This window comes from Ziziphus jujuba, chromosome 8 (assembly GCF_031755915.1).
Source record: "Ziziphus jujuba cultivar Dongzao chromosome 8, ASM3175591v1".
Lineage (NCBI taxonomy): Eukaryota > Viridiplantae > Streptophyta > Magnoliopsida > Rosales > Rhamnaceae > Ziziphus > Ziziphus jujuba.
The window spans coordinates 22,864,911-22,881,898 of NC_083386.1; the positions used below are offsets into that span (position 1 = coordinate 22,864,911).

At 35.8% G+C, this 16,988-nt stretch overlaps 1 pseudogene; it reads left to right on the forward strand.

Annotated features, from left to right (window-relative positions):
- The first annotated feature begins 1,813 nt into the window (after nt 1–1,813).
- LOC132805086 (light-harvesting complex-like protein 3 isotype 2, chloroplastic) lies at nt 1,814–10,077 on the forward strand (annotated as a pseudogene).
- Nucleotides 10,078–16,988: the final 6,911 nt, after the last annotated feature.

Sequence of the window (16,988 nt, forward strand, 5' to 3'; positions counted from 1 at the left end):
TTGTTGAAAGAACCATATGTATAGAGATTGGAAAGTTGATTCCTTATAATAATATAATATTATATATAGACATAATATCGTCGAGCAAAACTTTTCGAAGCGGTTGGTTCCCGATCTTTGCAACAAAGAGCAGGCCACCCATTTTGTAATTTTGGATGTGGAAATCCAAAGAAGTTTATGCAATTGATAGGCTATATGCTGCAGAAAATATATTGTATTAGCAAGGTTTGAATACAAAAGTCTCTATTATGAAATTCATTGACAAGTTGTTCAGGAATTGGAAAGATAGAAGAAGATGATCTCACAGTTTACAGGTGCTTTTTCTATATAATTTTCAAGAGGAACTTTTGTATTTCTATTAGACATAACATTTTATTTCTTAGTGGGTTCTTTTACTTTCGTTGTAGAATCAGTGTCTTATGTATGTTGGTATTGCAGAAGCAAGAAAGAGAAAGTTTCTTGTTCGTTTCTTCAGTTATAGCCAGAAGCAGCAACAAATTTAGAGACTACTTTTTTGGAGCTCCATCATACCCGTGGCCTTGGTTGGTAAGTATTAAGATCACAGATGCTGATCTTCTCAATGTTAGAATCCAAAACTATAATACATTCAGACATACTTATTAGTAGTTGTAAATGTTAATGAACAAATTGACAAATGTATTGGCTATTGCTTTAGCTAAAGGTGACTTGCAAGTCGAGACAATCTTCTCATGTACATTTGGCAGAGAGAAAACAGAGGAAGGAAGAACTATTCACTTTCTTCTAACATTTAATAACAAAATATCATATGCAATTGCAGTGCAGGAATTAAGAGTATTTGAAACCATCACATTTGAATAATTCTCATTAGAGAAGCCAAAGATTTCGATAACTTAAGAGGCTATCGAATGAAGCAACTTTGTATGATTATCGTTGGCAAGCTTTCTGGCAGGATCAAGATGCATGTACAAGTACTATTGCCTTTATGATGTCTTTTTCCATAAATGTTTGGAATATTTTTGAAATATATGGTGGATGGATTTAAATATAAGAAAAACTTATATTGTGCTATAATTAAATCGGCCATCAACTTATACAATATATTGGACTATTATACTTGCAGTTCAGGAACATTTTGCAAGAACTGGTGGCTTTTACACTGGAGGTAAACCATATAGTTTGTGCTTTTGCTTACCACAGTAGAACAGCTTGGAAGAAACTTTGTCTTGTTCCGAAACGCTATCGGCTGTGTCATTATTATAGATGAATATTGATTCATTCAAGGGTTAATTTGTAAAAGAATTTATTTCTTATTATGGAAAGACAAACATTTTTTTTTTTTTTGACATTCATATCCATACACCGTCTTCACTTGTATATTTTTACTGGTGCAATGTACTGGATAAAATTTATCAAGTTTCAGGGTTAACTTGTTTTTTACCAAAATTCTTTTATAGTTATCTAAACTTCCTAGTCCAAATAAAAACAACGAATAATTACTCGTATGTATGAAACTATACTTGGTTTTGAACAATTAAGCTCCTTGATGATTTTTTAACCGACATAAAGCATAATATTGAAACAGATGAGCAAAACCAGTGCAAGTGAACTTCACTTGAAAAGCAACACATAGGTAATTGGATGACATGTAAAGGAGCATCCAAGCAGATAATATATAAAATAGGCTGCCCATAACTTCACTGACAAAACAAAAGGGGAGGAAAAGAGAAGCTTTTCAGCTTAAAGCATGGGTTTTCCATATCCTATCTGTCTGTAAGCTCAAAAACAAAATAAAAGGAACAAACATAGAGAAAGAAAGGTTTTAGAAATAAGCATGGCTTCCACTGCCATTTCTGCTTCACTGCAAAGACTGAGCACCTCGAATAATCTTGCTAGCATAAGAAAATAGCCCCAATCCATTGCTGTATCTTTGGGTAAATTTGGACGTTGAAAGCCAAACAAATTTCATAACAGCTGAACAAGATAAGTTTGCCATACACATTGATAAACATGATGAAGCTGCAGAGAATGGATCTATGCTGAATGTAGATACAGAATTGTCCGTGTGAAATTCACGGACGAGTGTGGAAGAATGGTACATGGGATCTAAATATGTTCGTTAAGAATGGAAAGATAGACTGGGATAGTGTCATTGTTGCAGGTTCTCTTTATATATTGTCATTCTCTGAGATTTATAAAAAGAAATTCTTCTGCTTATTAGCAATTTTAATTTGCTCTACTGTTGGCATCTGGATTGGCAAAGAAAGGTTGACGTTTGACAATTTCAGGAACAAACAATAACCCACTTATGATTTATATATTGTCTGTTGGTGTACATATATTGTTACAGATCCAGCAACAGTAACATTCAAAAAATAAACTAATAAAATAAATCAAAACAACATAGAATTTACGAGGTTTGATTCTGTTAGAGTTGGGCCTAGGCCCACAAGTGTGAATGATTTGGGTTTTCGGTTGTTGAGTTTTGTTATAATAATATTTATTTAAATCAAATAATATTTTTGATAATAGTGGGAGAGAGTTTTACGGGAGAATAACTCCTTGGTGAGAGTTTGAAGGTTGCACGTACTGCAACGTTCTTTTCAATTTTTATTTTTGGAAGGAAATACAGAAAAAAAAAAACAGTGGTAAAGTGAAGGTACACAGAAAGTTCGAAAAGAAAAGTTTTAGAGGTGCTGAATCTGAAAGCTTTTGTAGCCGTTGTATCCTGGGAGACGTTCGCTACAAAACTCCTGCACCGGTAGGCGTAAAACGTCTTAAGAACACTGTGGTATCACACAGGCCTCCGTCAACCTTTCTAGAAAGCAGATCAATTTCAAGGACCTACAGGTTCTAAAATGCTTTATTTATTTTGTATTTATTTTTATTTATTTTGTATTAAATTGTTCACATATATTTACATATATTCATCTATGATATTTTCCCAACAATCTAATAATTTTTATATATGTAAATATAATGTGAAAATTTAAGTTGTTTATTATGTTATTGATTGCTGTGTATATATTGCGTTTTTATGCTTATATATATATATATTGATTAAATATTTCCATGTGTGTTTCACTGTTGAATCAAGAGAAAAAAAATTATTATTATTAAACCCGTGGGTATAAAAATTTATGGGTAATTATTAATTTTTTGTTTCTGATCAAAATTCTTTCCAAAATCGAAGTGCCCATAAATTTCTAAACCTTTTGGTGTATTTTTGGCAATTTTTTGGCCACTGGAAGAGTAAAAAAGAGAAGGAAAATTATTGCTTGGTCGTATGACCCGTTTACCAGAGAAACCGGGTCAAAACAACCCGTTTGAAGGTTGAAGAAGAAAAGCAATAGGGTTTGGGCTATATCTGAAAGGCTGGGCCGGTTTTTTTTTTCATTTTATTGGGTCAGGCCCAGTTCTAAAGCCCAGACCAGGTTAGAACAGGCTACTGTTCAACCCAGAACCCAGGCCCGATTGAGATCAAGGCCCAAGAGAATCGGCCCAATGGCAAATGGGCTTGCCACGTGTCGCCCAACGGGTGGAACATGTGTCGACCTGATATATGTGACACGTGTCTCCTTCTCGGACGGCCACGTGTGATGCTCTGGACATTCCACGTGTCGACCTGCTACAGGTGACACGTGTCTGTCTCTAGTAGTGACACATGTCGTAAATAGTGCCAGCAGGATCACCACGTGGCATATCCACGTCATCAAAGTGATGACGTGCGCAGTGCCACGTCGGCAGAGTGATGACATGGTAAGGTGCCACGTCAGAGGGCTGATGACGTGGCATGGTGCCATGTTGGTCGAGTGATGACATGGCATAGTGCCATGCCAGCCTGTGATGATGTGGCGGTTGCCACGTCAGCAGTATGGTGACGTGGTAGTTTGCCACGTCAGCCCTAGCTGCCACATGGCGTTGCCACGTCAGCCGTTGATGCCACGTGGCTGACCTGCCACATCAGCATAGTGACATGTGGCATGAACAATACCGGTAAAAAGTGCCATGAATAGTGACTATGAATAGTATTTTGGGTGTATACAGTAATTTTTTATGGTGTATTCAGAAACCCTAAAAATCACTTTTTTGTGTGTTTTCCTTATGGAAATTGCTTATAATTAGTTTGTTAATATAAAAAATAACAACTAATTGAATTCTTTTTTATGATGTTACAGAAATGGCAAGTGGAGACAACAGAACTGTGCCCACTCAGACTTCTGGAATTCAGATGCCTCCTTCTGCTAGTCATGCAAAGAAACCTGAGAAGTTTAATGGACCAAACTTCAAAAGGTGGCAGTAGAAGATGCTATTTTATTTGACCACCCTGGGACTTGCGCGGTACTTGACTAAAGATGCGCCACTTAGTAATGAAGAGAGTGATAAGGAGACTCTCATGGTGGTGGATGCATGGAATAATTCTGATTACTTATGTCAGAATTATGTCCTGAATGGCCTGTCTAATGCCCTGTATGGTGTATACTGTGGCACGAAATCAGCTAAAGAGTTGTGGGAAACACTGGACCGAAAGTACAAGACCGAGAATGCGGGTTCAGGAAAGTTTGTTACAGGCCGATTCTTGGATTACATGATGGTGGATGCAAAGCCAATAATGAATCAAGTACATGAGTTGCAAGTGCTGATTTAGGAAATGCTTACTAAAGGGATGATAATGAATGAAACATTGCAAGTAGCTTGTATGATTGAGAAACTACCTCCAAGTTGGAGTGACTTCAAGAATTATCTGAAACACAAGAGAAAGGAGATGGATATGGAGGCTCTTATTAGCAAGCTTCGCATAGAAGATAACAACAGGAAGTCTGATAAGAGAACTTCGAAGGCCGTGTTGAAGGCTAATGTTGTGGAGCATGGTCAGGGCTCCAAGAATAAGAAGCAAATTGGAAAAGCTTCTAAGCTGGGGCCAAAAGGAGGAATCTCCAAGAAGGCCAAATTTCAAGGCAGGTGCTTCAACTGTGACAAGATGGGTCACAGAGCTACTGAATGTAGGCTGCCAAAGGGAAAGAGGAACCAGGCATAAGTGATGGAGGACATCACTAAAGAGGTTGACGATATTAACCTAAGTGCTGTGATATCTGAGGTGAACTTGGTGGGATCTAATCCTATAGAGTGGTGGATAGATACTGGTGCGACCCGCCACGTGTGTTCGGATAGGAGTATGTTCACTTCCTTTGAACCAAACAAGAATGGGGAGAAGCTGTTTATGGGTAACTCTGCTACCTCAGAAATCCAAGGTGAGGGCAAAGTAATCCTGAAGATGACCTCGGGGAAAGAGCTGACTTTGAATAATGTATTATATGTTCCAGACATTCGCAAGAATCTGGTATCTGGATCGTTGCTGAGCAAACATGATTTTTCGCTTAGTGTTTGAATCAGATAAGGTTATTTTGTCTAAGTTTGGGATGTTTGTGGGAAAGGGCTATGTAGTCAATGGTTTATTTAAACTGAATGTAATGACTGTAAAGCCTAAAGAAATAAATAAAGCCAGTAGTTCTTCTGTTTACTTGCTTGAGTCTTCCATTTTATGGCATGGTAGACTAGGACATGTTAATTTTAATTCTCTGTGGAGATTAATTAACTTAAATCATATTCCCACATTTGAAATTGATTCCAATCATAAGTGTGAAACTTGTGTGGAAGCAAAATTAACGAGGTCATCATATCAAACAATTGATAGAAATAATGAACCTTTGGATTTAATACATAGTGATATCTGTGATTTAAAATTCTGCTATGTATAGCATGAAATACTGCTATGTATACTTGCTTAAAAGCAAGGATGAGGCTATAGAGAAATTTATTCTCTATAAAACGGAAGTTGAGAATCAACTCAACAGAAAAGTGAAAGTGATCAGAAGTGATCGTGGTGGAGAGTATGTAACTCCTCTCGGAGAGTATTGTGCTCAACATGGCATAATACATGAAGTTACTCCACCATATTCGCCACAATCAAATGGTGTGGCTGAACGGAAAAATAGAACCTTGAAAGAAATGATGAATGCAATGTTGATAAGTTCTGGAGTACCTCAGAACTTGTGGGGGGAAGCCATTTTGTCGGCAAATGACCTTTTAAATAAGGTGCCTCGGAAAGATAAGGTAAAAACACCCTATGAAGTATGGAAGGGAAGACAACCCTCCTACAAATATTTACGAGTGTGGGGGTGTCTAGCTAAAGTAGTTGTACCTATACCTAAAAAGGTGAAGATAGGTCGCAAAACTGTTGATTGCATCTTCATTGGATATGCACAGAATAGTAATGCATATCGGTTTCTCATGTATAGGTCAGAAATTTCTGATATACACAAGAACACAATAATGGAATCGAGAAATGCATCATTTTTCAAACACATTTTTCCATATAAGTGGAAGAAGGACCGAGTACGTCTAAACGAACTTATGATACTATGGATTATGATAATCATGATAGTGATCAAGAACAAGAAACTGAGGTTGAGCTTAGACGTAGCAAGAGAGTAAGAACGGAAAATTCCTACGGTCCGGATTTTCTTACTTATATGCTAGAAAGTGAACCTTAAAGCTTCCAAGAGGTCATAAATTCTCCTGAAGGGAATTTATGGAAAGAAGCGGTTAAAAGTGAAATTGATTCCATCCTGCAGAATCACACTTGGGAGTTGGTAGATCTTCCTCCAGGTTGTAAACCTTTGGGTTACAAATGGATTTTTAAAAGGAAGATGAAAGCATATAGAATAATAGATAAATATAAGGCAAGGCTTGTAATTAAGGGATACAAGCAAAAAGAAAGCCTTGATTATTTTGACACTTATTCTCCAGTAACGAGGATAAATTCCATAAGGATGGTACTAGCAATTGCAGCATTGCGGGATTTTGCAGTACATCAAATGGATGTGAAAACAACCTTTTTGAATGGAGATCTAGAGGAAGAGATCTACATGGAGCAACCTGAGGGTTTTACTGTTCCAGGACAAGAAATGAAAGTCTGTAGATTGGTAAAGTCCTTATATGGACTTAAACAAGCTCCAAAGCAATGGTATCAAAAATTTGATAATGCCATGCTAAAAGATGGGTTCAAAATAAATGAATGTTACAAGTGTATCTATGTAAAAGATACAGATAATGGATATGTTATTCTATGTTTGTATGTAGATGACATACTCATAGTAGGTAGTGACGACAATATGGTTCGAACTACAAAAGTCATGTTAAATTCTAAATTTGACATGAAAGATATGGGGCTTGCAGATGTGATTTTAGGTATGAAAATCATGAGAACTTCGAATGGAATCATTCTTAGTCAAACTCATTATGTAGATAAAATACTGGCTAAGTTTAGTAATAATGATACTATTATAGCCAGAACACCCATAGATATGAGTTTACACTTATCCAAAAATAAAGGAGAAGGTGTATCTCAAGTAGAATATGCTAGGGTGATTGGAAGTTTGATGTACTTGATGAGTTGTACCAGACCAGACTTAGCCTACGCAATAAGTAGACTAAGTAGATATACGAGTAATCCAAATGAAGATCATTGGAAAGGGATCGTTAGAGTACTAAGATATCTATGATATACTCGTGAATACGGACTACACTATACAAGATATCCTGCTGTATTAGAAGGATACAGTGATGCAAATTGGATATCAGATATAAAGGATTCAAAATCCACTAGTGGCTATGTATTCACCTTAGCAGGTGCAGCTGTGACATGGAAGTCCTCGAAACAAACTGTGATAGCTCGATCCACTATGAAATCCGAGTTTATTGCTCTAGATAAATGTGGTGAAGAGGCAGAATGGCTACGCCAATTTTTAGAGGACATTCCAAGGTGGCCTAAACCTGTGCCAGCAATAAGTTTACATTGTGATAGTCAATCTACGATTGGCAGGGCATAGAATATTATGTATAATGGAAAGTCTAGACACATTCGTTGTAGACACAATTCCATTAGACAATTAATCTCAACTGGAGTTATCTCAATAGACTATGTGAAGTCAAAAGATAACATTGCGGATCCGCTAACCAAAGGGTTAAATAGAGAACTAGTTGATAAGTCATTGAGGGGAATGGGATTGAAGCCCGTGAATAAAGTCAATACGATGGAAACCCAACCTCGTTGACTGGAGATCCCAAGATCTAAGTTCAATGGGACAACTCAATTGTAAAGACTAGTATGGATCACTGTGGGGGGTTAATCCTCTGCCCATTCCTATGATGAAACAGTGATAGAAAGAGGTTAAGCATAAAAGTATGCTTTTAATGATTCCTATAAGTGTGTGTTTAGTAATCTATGCATAGGTATGCTGATTATATAAGAAATAGGAATCACCTATGTGAGAGAGAAGAGTGGCCGCTTCAAAGGAGAATTGTTTAGGGCACATGTGTGGGCTATGTTGTCATTTATACAAAAGACGAAATGGTTCAAAGATATCGCTTCTACCATAAGTCAGTAAAGAAAATGTAGTCTCTCAAGGGAAGGTTCAAAGAGTAACATCTACCTATCCTATGCAGGTTCCGATTGTAGAGCTTTACCACTAGAGTCATGTTTGTATTTTTAAATCAAATCATTCATGTGGAGGATTGTTAGAGTTGGGCCTAGGCCCACAAGTGTGAATGATTTGGGTTTTCGGTTGTTGAGTTTTGTTATAATAATTTTTATTTAAATCAAATAATATTTTTGATAATAGTGGGAGAGAGTTTTACAGGAGAATAACTCCTTGGTGAGAGATTGAAGGTTGCACGTACTGCAACGTTCTTTTCAATTTTTATTTTTGGAAGGAAATACAAAAAAAAAAAAAAAAAAACAGTGGTAAAGTGAAGATACACAGAGAGTTCGAAGAGAAAAGCTTCTGAGGTGCTGAATCTGAAAGCTTTTGTAGCCGTTGTATCCTGGGAGACGTTCGCTACAAAACTCCTGCACCGGTGGGCGTAAAACGTCTTAAGGACACTGTGGTATCACACAGGCCTCGGTCAACCTTTCTAGAAAGCAGATCAATTTCAAGAACCTACAGGTTCTAAAATGCTTTATTTATTTTGTATTTATTTTTATTTATTTTGTATTAAATTGTCCACATGTATTTACATATATTCATCTATGATATTTTCCCAACAGATTCAAGATTGAATCTACGTCCTCAGAGCTCCACAAGGAGTTTTATATACTATAACTGAATGTGTTTTACATATTTTATAGTTCTCTTTCTTAGTCCTTAAAGCTCGTCTAAACCCATATACCATACCTAATAATTCCCTTTTACAACCTTTCTCGCCTCAAAACTCTCACCCAAGAGAATTCTAGAGAGAAAACATAAAGAGAAAGAGAAAGAGAACTTAGATGGGATTACACCAAAGAGAATTTTCCTTTTATCAAAAACTGTTGCCTCTAAACTCCATTGCTCTTAGGATCCTTCGAAGTGTTTATGTGACCATACCAGCTTCTCTCTAAATCAGCAGGCCAAAATGCACAGTTTTGTTTAATGATATGTCACAACCCAATAAGGTGCAACGACGTAGTTTTGATGACAGAAACTATGCAGCAAGAATAAGCCTCAAGCTTGACTTCTTTGAATCCTATAACCAACACACACACACACATATATATATATATATATATATATATATCAGAAGCAAGACGAAGAACGTTTCTTGAGGCAAATCATGAAGCATCCACAAATGAAGAACCTGTAGTGTTCAGAAGCTCCATAATACCATGGTGGGCATGGTTGTTGAGGTCCTATCTCCCAGAGGCTGAGCTGCTTAATAGTTTGCATTTCAAAACTCTCAACCTCTTTAACAATTAATTTTACACTAAAATTAGTTTTAGCAACACATCATGTATGTATTCTATCACTATGAATGCTTAAGTCGAGCTGCAATGGTGGGGTTTTTCATGGCGTATATTATAGATGCTTTGACAGGTCTTGATGTTGTTGGACAGAGTTCTAATTTTATATGCAAAGCAGGGCTGTTTGTGACTGTCATTGATATAACCTTAAAAAGCTAGCTGATGAAGCTACTATGTATGATAAACAATGGCAAGCTTCCTGGAAGGATCATGATTCAGGTCCTAGATATTCAAAACAAACAGGACACAAAATTTAGCTGGTCTTCCGTGAATTATGATGTGGTGAATTCCTCCATTAATTTTTGGAATATTTTGGATATACATATTATATTATATTATAGATGGACTTTCTTATTATTATTATTATATTTTATTTTTTCTTTTGCAAGGATATGATAGATTGGTTTTCACCAAAAAAAAGGAATGATATGGTAGATTGGTCTGAAGGCACATGACAGAAACTTTTATTGGACTATAATTAGATTGACCCATCGGGTTTATTAGCAGAAGTAGAATCACTTGGGCTGAGTAGATAGATATCAATAGTAATTGGGCTGAATGTTCTGTATACCATTTAAAAATATGTATACACCTTTATTTTCCCCCAAAAAAATAAATAAATAAACAGAAAGTTTTCCCAACTTAGTCATTCATTTATTTTCAAGTTTATTTTCTTAAATAGTTACCAACAAGCATCCTGATTTGGGGAACATGCCCTTATAATTTTGGTTATGCTATATCATATGTGTAACGACATTTATCACCATTTATATTTAAATGATATTAATCCATTAAAAAAATTATATATTAGAAAATATAAAACATAAATAAAAAGATTATTTACACTTTGATCCTTAACCTAAGCATTGTTTTTTACTTTGTGTTTCAAACTTTAAAAAATCTCATATTCAATGTAAATTATTATGTTTTATTATTTTGCTATAATTGTTAACACCATCCAAAATATAAATGAAATATGCCCCATGTGCATGCATTAAATATTAATAATTTAGGGATAAAAATAAACCAAAAAAATGAATAAAATTGCAACTAATTGAAATTCATAATATTTATTGCTTTAATTTTGTAAACGTACTATACTATTTGTTTAGTAGCTCTTCTACGAAAATGCCCTTTATTTAATGTCATGTAACTTGCAGAAAGGTATATTCCATCCATATTTTGGATAACATTTACCAAAGTGATAGGAAAAATGAAAGTTTAGGGTGTGAGGTTTTAAAGTTTGGGGGCAAATTAAAAAAACAAGGCAAATTTTAGAGATGCAAAGTAAAATTTGGAGGCATGATCCGTTGCCAAACTTACATATAATGGCTATGCCCCACTAGCTGCAGTTTAATGATCATTCACCATGTGCAACATGAACCAAAAAATCTATAACTTTGTGCAAGGCTAAAGTAAAGAATGTTAGCATAAGTGCCTTATAAGATAATTCTTTAAGTATTCCAACACAATTCTGCCCCTAAAGACTGCCATTGACTTGCCAAACGATTGATTACGCTATAACATTCAGTCGATTGCTTCTTTAGTTGTGAACGACTATTAGCAACTTATGAAAAGGAAAATGCTTTTCTTTTCATTTTTTTTTTCTAAACTTGTAGAAATTAAAAACAAAAATAAAGTAAAAGTGTTGGTTTGTAGGTGGTCCGTTTTCCTTATTTCTTCTTCTTCTTCTTCTTTCATATCTGCATGATTGAAGGCGAAATGATAAAAGGTTAGGTTAGGTGGAAATGAATTACTCTTTCCTCCACGCCTCTCTTGTCATCTACGCACCAAAGAAACTAGTATATACTCAATACCAATGACTAACAATGGGTTGGGGAGGTGGGGGGGAGGGGAGTATATAGTTATGGATTAAATATTTCTATATCATATTAGCCAATTGATCACTTCAATGCTAATTTTGAAAAGTCAATACTACAATAAATAATGTACAAATGTATTAAAAATTCGAACTCCGTCCAAATTCTGCTACGCAAATAAATGATTTCAGCTTGTAATCGGGGCCATGGACTACCTGCCAAGGAGAGGCAAGTTCTTTTTAATATTTCATTCCAATAGAAAAAAGAAGGAAAAAAAAAGAAAATGGAGGTGTTCCTAAATTTTTTTCTAGTATGATTAATTCATTTGGTAAATAGTCGTGCATATGCTAGTCTATTACTTGGTTAAGCTTGTCCGATATCCAAGGATTGTTATCCATCTTGTTTGTTATTTGGGAACAGTCAGTGGGTGCTTTATTCATAATTTTATAACAAATTTTGATCTTATTAGTTAAAGTGCCATGCTGCCGTTAACTGTAAAGGAATCGCACTTTGGTCCCAAATTTAATAAATTTTTTAACCGAAAAATTAGCTAGAAATAACTGGTGGATAATGAATAAGTTTAAAGGAGAAATGTCAAATTGAAGATTTGAAACCAAAGTGTACAATGCGGTATAATTTAGGGACCGCATGTAACAATATTTGTTTTTAGGGGTGCTATGGTTATTATGATTCGTTAGAGTGTATGTTGCTTACTGTTCTAGCTATTGTTTGATTTTTTTTTTTAATATCTAAAATTATTTTAATTAAAATTATAATTGTTTATAATTTAGTATTTTTTTTTAATACTTCAAATATTATAATGTATATATAGCCATTTATGATGTATTTTCGTTATAACTTAACAACTAGGTTATAATAATTTAATTCAAATTTAATATTCCAAATATATATATAAAAAAAAGAAATCAAAAATAAAAATTTGTAGGCCATGTAATTAAATATTACAATTAAGGATAAAGTAATAATACTACATCAATATATACATATATATAAACATATATATACAGCATAGATTTATGTGGGTGTGCATTAATTGTACAAATTAAAATATTATATGCTAATAGTTATAAAATAGAAAAAAATTTATTTGGTGGGGTGGTTGTATAATTTAGAAGATAAATTTTTTATTTGCTGAAACTAGTTTATTTGATATATTGGATATTCTACCTTTTGTTACCGAATATATTAATCAATCAAAGGTGTGACTTCAAATTGCAACATTGTAAAATTTATTATTTTGAAATTTGTAAGATATTAGAGATGTAGTGTAGATGATAATTTCAATTTATAACATTATTTACTTTTAGAAAGTTTAAAGATGTATTTGCTTTTTGTTATGCCACACAGGATTGAAGAGCTATAACTGATATTTTGAAAATCTGAATTAGCCAGCTCTTTGTCAAAGCCAATACCTCAGGCTGCCTTTGTTGAATAGCTTTCCTACTTTCAGTGTAGAAGCGCAGCTTTACAGTCAGCATCTGCAAATTCCTCAACCATTATTAGCGCGGGCAGCTTTTTAATGACACGGTAGCTGCTTTCTATGAATGAATTTTCCAAGAAATCCTGTAAAGTAGACTCTTAATTAAGCTGACAAATATATTACATACAAGCAAGATGTTGGGGTGAAAAGGTTATGACCAAGAGCAAACTAGCTTGAAGTGTTAGCAACAAGCAAGCTTTTGGTGATGCTCTTGGGAATGGTTGTGTGTGAGTTGTGTTTTTAGGTTTTGGTTATGGTGTTTTCTGGTTTTTAGGGTTCCTAAAGTGTTCTAAGGTGTTGAAGAAGAGATAAGAAGAAGAGGAACACGTTGGCTTTTGAAATTGAGGCTTAGATGTGTAGCCATTTCATTCATTTTACAATATAAGCTTGAAATTACAACTAGTTCACACATGCCAAGCATGTGGGCTTACAAAATGAGTAAAGTATTTGAAATTTAAAAAGTAAAATGGTCAACACTTAACTTTTCATACACAAAAGAGTCAAAAACCAGCTGCAACATGTCTATTCCAAATATAGTAAAAAGTGGCACATGGTTTGAACTAAGTTCCTATTGTTTAACTAGTTTGGGTAAACAACCAAACTAGCTTCACCTACTTAGTTCTCCTTTGTATCTGCTTATGAAACTTGGTTTAAAGCATCCTTGGTCATCAATAAATATTGTTCCAAGAGCTAGGAAAGTTCTGGAACCGGATCATGGGCCAAACAGCTCCAAAACTGGCCCATACTCTGCATACTGGGCCCATCAGATACAGCAATCTGTTTGGAATAGAAAATGGACTTTCCCATGTCATTTTGACCTGAAATGTAAACCATAGTCTTCTATATATGTCTGTAGACATCCCTCAAAATGTCAGCCCAAAAATCCATTTGCAACCTGAGATATAAGATAAATAGTGGAACTATGTTGCTGGAAATTATGAATCCAGCACCATAGGCACTTCAAGCATAACATTCCTACTCTTTTGTGCATAATTTTGCCTATAATTTTGCATACATAACTTAGGCACAAAGCATTATCAAAATATACCTTGCATCAATTAAAAACATACAAAGAAATATAAACTCATAAAAGGAAAGGATTTGATACCAAGGTGTGCATGCTAGCCGGTGACATGCACCATCAAGTGGCAAAATTGCCACACTTCAACACTCCTCCTTGGCAATTTTGTATGAGACGTTGAGAAGTCCTCTCAATATCTCAAATCTCTTCTTTCCCAATGGCTTGGTGAAGATATCCGCCAAGTTCTCCTCGGAAGTCACATACTCCAACTTCACTTCACCACTTGCTTCAAATTCCCTTAAGGAATAATACTTGACCGGTATGTGCTTGGTCCTCCCATGTTGGACTGGATTTTGTGCAATTGCTATTGCTGAAGTATTGTCACACAATATTACCGTGGCTTCCTCTTGCTTCAAGCTCAAGTCCTCCAATAATTTCCTAAGCCAAACACCTTGATTAGCACAACTTGAGCAAGCAATATACTCGGCTTCCGCGGTGCTTTGTGCAACGGTTTGTTGCTTTTTGGAATTCCATGAGAAAGGACCATTTCCAAGAGTGTAAATGTAGCCCGATGTGCTCTTGCTATCATCCAAAGAACCAGCCCAATCACTATCACTATAACCAAGCAAAGCTTCATTCATGCCATCCTTGTACCATATACCAAAATCACTAGTACCTTTCAAATACCTTAGGATTCTTTTTGCACAACTAAGATGATTTTGTGATGGACTATGCATAAATTTTGACAAAACAGCCACACTAAACATGATATCCGGTCTAGTAGAGCATACATATAAAAGGCTACCAATTAAACTTCTATAGATGGAAGGATTTACCTTTGGAGAATCATCATCCTTCACCAACTTGGTGCCTTCATTCATAGGTGTGGCAACGCTATTACAATCTTCCATGTCAAACTTCTTGAGCAACTCCTTCACATAGCTTTCTTGAGATATGAAGATGCCCTTGGATGATTGGACAACTTCAATTCCAAGAAAGTATTTCATCTCTCCAAGGCTAGACATCTCAAAGTTCAATTCTAGCTCACTTTTGAAATTGCTCACTTCTTTCTCATTACCACCGGTCACTAGGAGGTCATCAACATAAAGAGACACCAACACCATGCAACCATGAGTCCTAATATACAATGTAGGCTCATTAGGACTCCTCCTAAATCCATGCTTTGTCAAAAAACCATCTATCTTGGCATACCATGCCCTAGGAGCTTGTTTAAGGCCATACAAGGCCTTGTGTAGCTTGTATACCTTCTCTTCACTTCCTTTCTTCACAAAACCTTCGGGTTGCACAATATAGACCTCCTCCTTCAATATTCCATTCAAGAAGGCTGACTTCACATCAAGTTGATATACTTTCCAAGACTTTTGTGCCGAAATTGCAAGAAGAAGTCTTATGGTTTCCATCCTTGCAACCGGTGCAAAAGTCTCTCCATAATCCACACCGGCTTGTTGTGCATATCCTTTGACAATAAGCCTTGCCTTGTGCTTATTTATGGACCCATCCGGATTGTACTTGGTCCTAAAGATCCACTTCACCCCAATAGCATTCTTTCCCTTCGGTTTTGTTACCAAGCTCCAAGTGTCATTCTTGTTTATCACATCGATTTCATCTTGCATGGCTTGTCTCCACTCTTTTCTTGCCATAGCCTCATGGACATTGATTGGATCACTCAATGCCACATTACACCTTTCATAAATCTCATGAAGAGGTCTTGTGCCTCTCACACCATCACCAATCTCCAAATCAGCCCCTATGGAGATTTCTAGCTCATTCTCATCACATTCATCATCATGGGCAGCACCTTCATCATTTCCTTGTTCCTCATCATTATCATGAGCTTCAAGCCGATTGTCTTCATCCATACTAGCCAACTCCTCCTTACTACAAACCCATTTAGCTTCCTCATCAACTTTCACATCTCTACTTATCACAAGTTTCTTGGTTTCCAAGTTATACACTCTATATCCCTTGGTCACATCACTATAGCCAACCAAAACACCAACTTGTGACCTTTCATCAAGCTTTCCTCTCTTCTCTTGTGGTACTAGGATGTAACAAATTCTTCCAAATACCCTTAGATGATCAAGAGAAGGCTTATATCCAAACCAAAGCTCAAATGGGGTTTTACTCCTCAAAGACTTGGAGTAAAGCCTATTTTGGATGTAGATGGATGTATTAACTCCTTCGGCCCAAAACTTCTTTGGCAAGCCACTTTCAAACAACAAACATCTAGCCATCTCCATGATGGTACGGTTCTTCCTTTCACATACACCATTTTGTTGTGGTGTGTATGGTGTAGTGAATTGATGAACTATACCATGATCCTTACAAAGTTGTTTGAAAGCCTCACTTGTGTATTCTCCACCATTGTCCGTCCTTAACACCTTTATAGTGCAACCGGATTGATTTTGCACTAACTTCATAAATTCTACAAACTTCTCCAAAGCTTGTGATTTTTCTTTCAAGGAAATACACCCAACACATTCTTGAGTAATCATCAATGAAAGTTATGAAATACTTGCTGCCATTTAAGGATGGAACACTCATAGGACCACAAATATCCGAATGTATAAGTCCTAACTTCTCCTTTGATCTCCAAGAACAAGATTGAAATGCCAGCCTAGTATGCTTTCCTTTTTGACACACTTCACACACATGTTCTTGCTTCTCCACCACTGGCATGTCTCTAACAAGTTCATGTGTGCCTACCAATGACTTAAAGCTAGCATGGCCTAGTCTTTTATGCCAAAGTTGAGAGGTGTTCTCAACTTTGGTGTTCAATGCAACCGATGCACCATTTTCATCCAT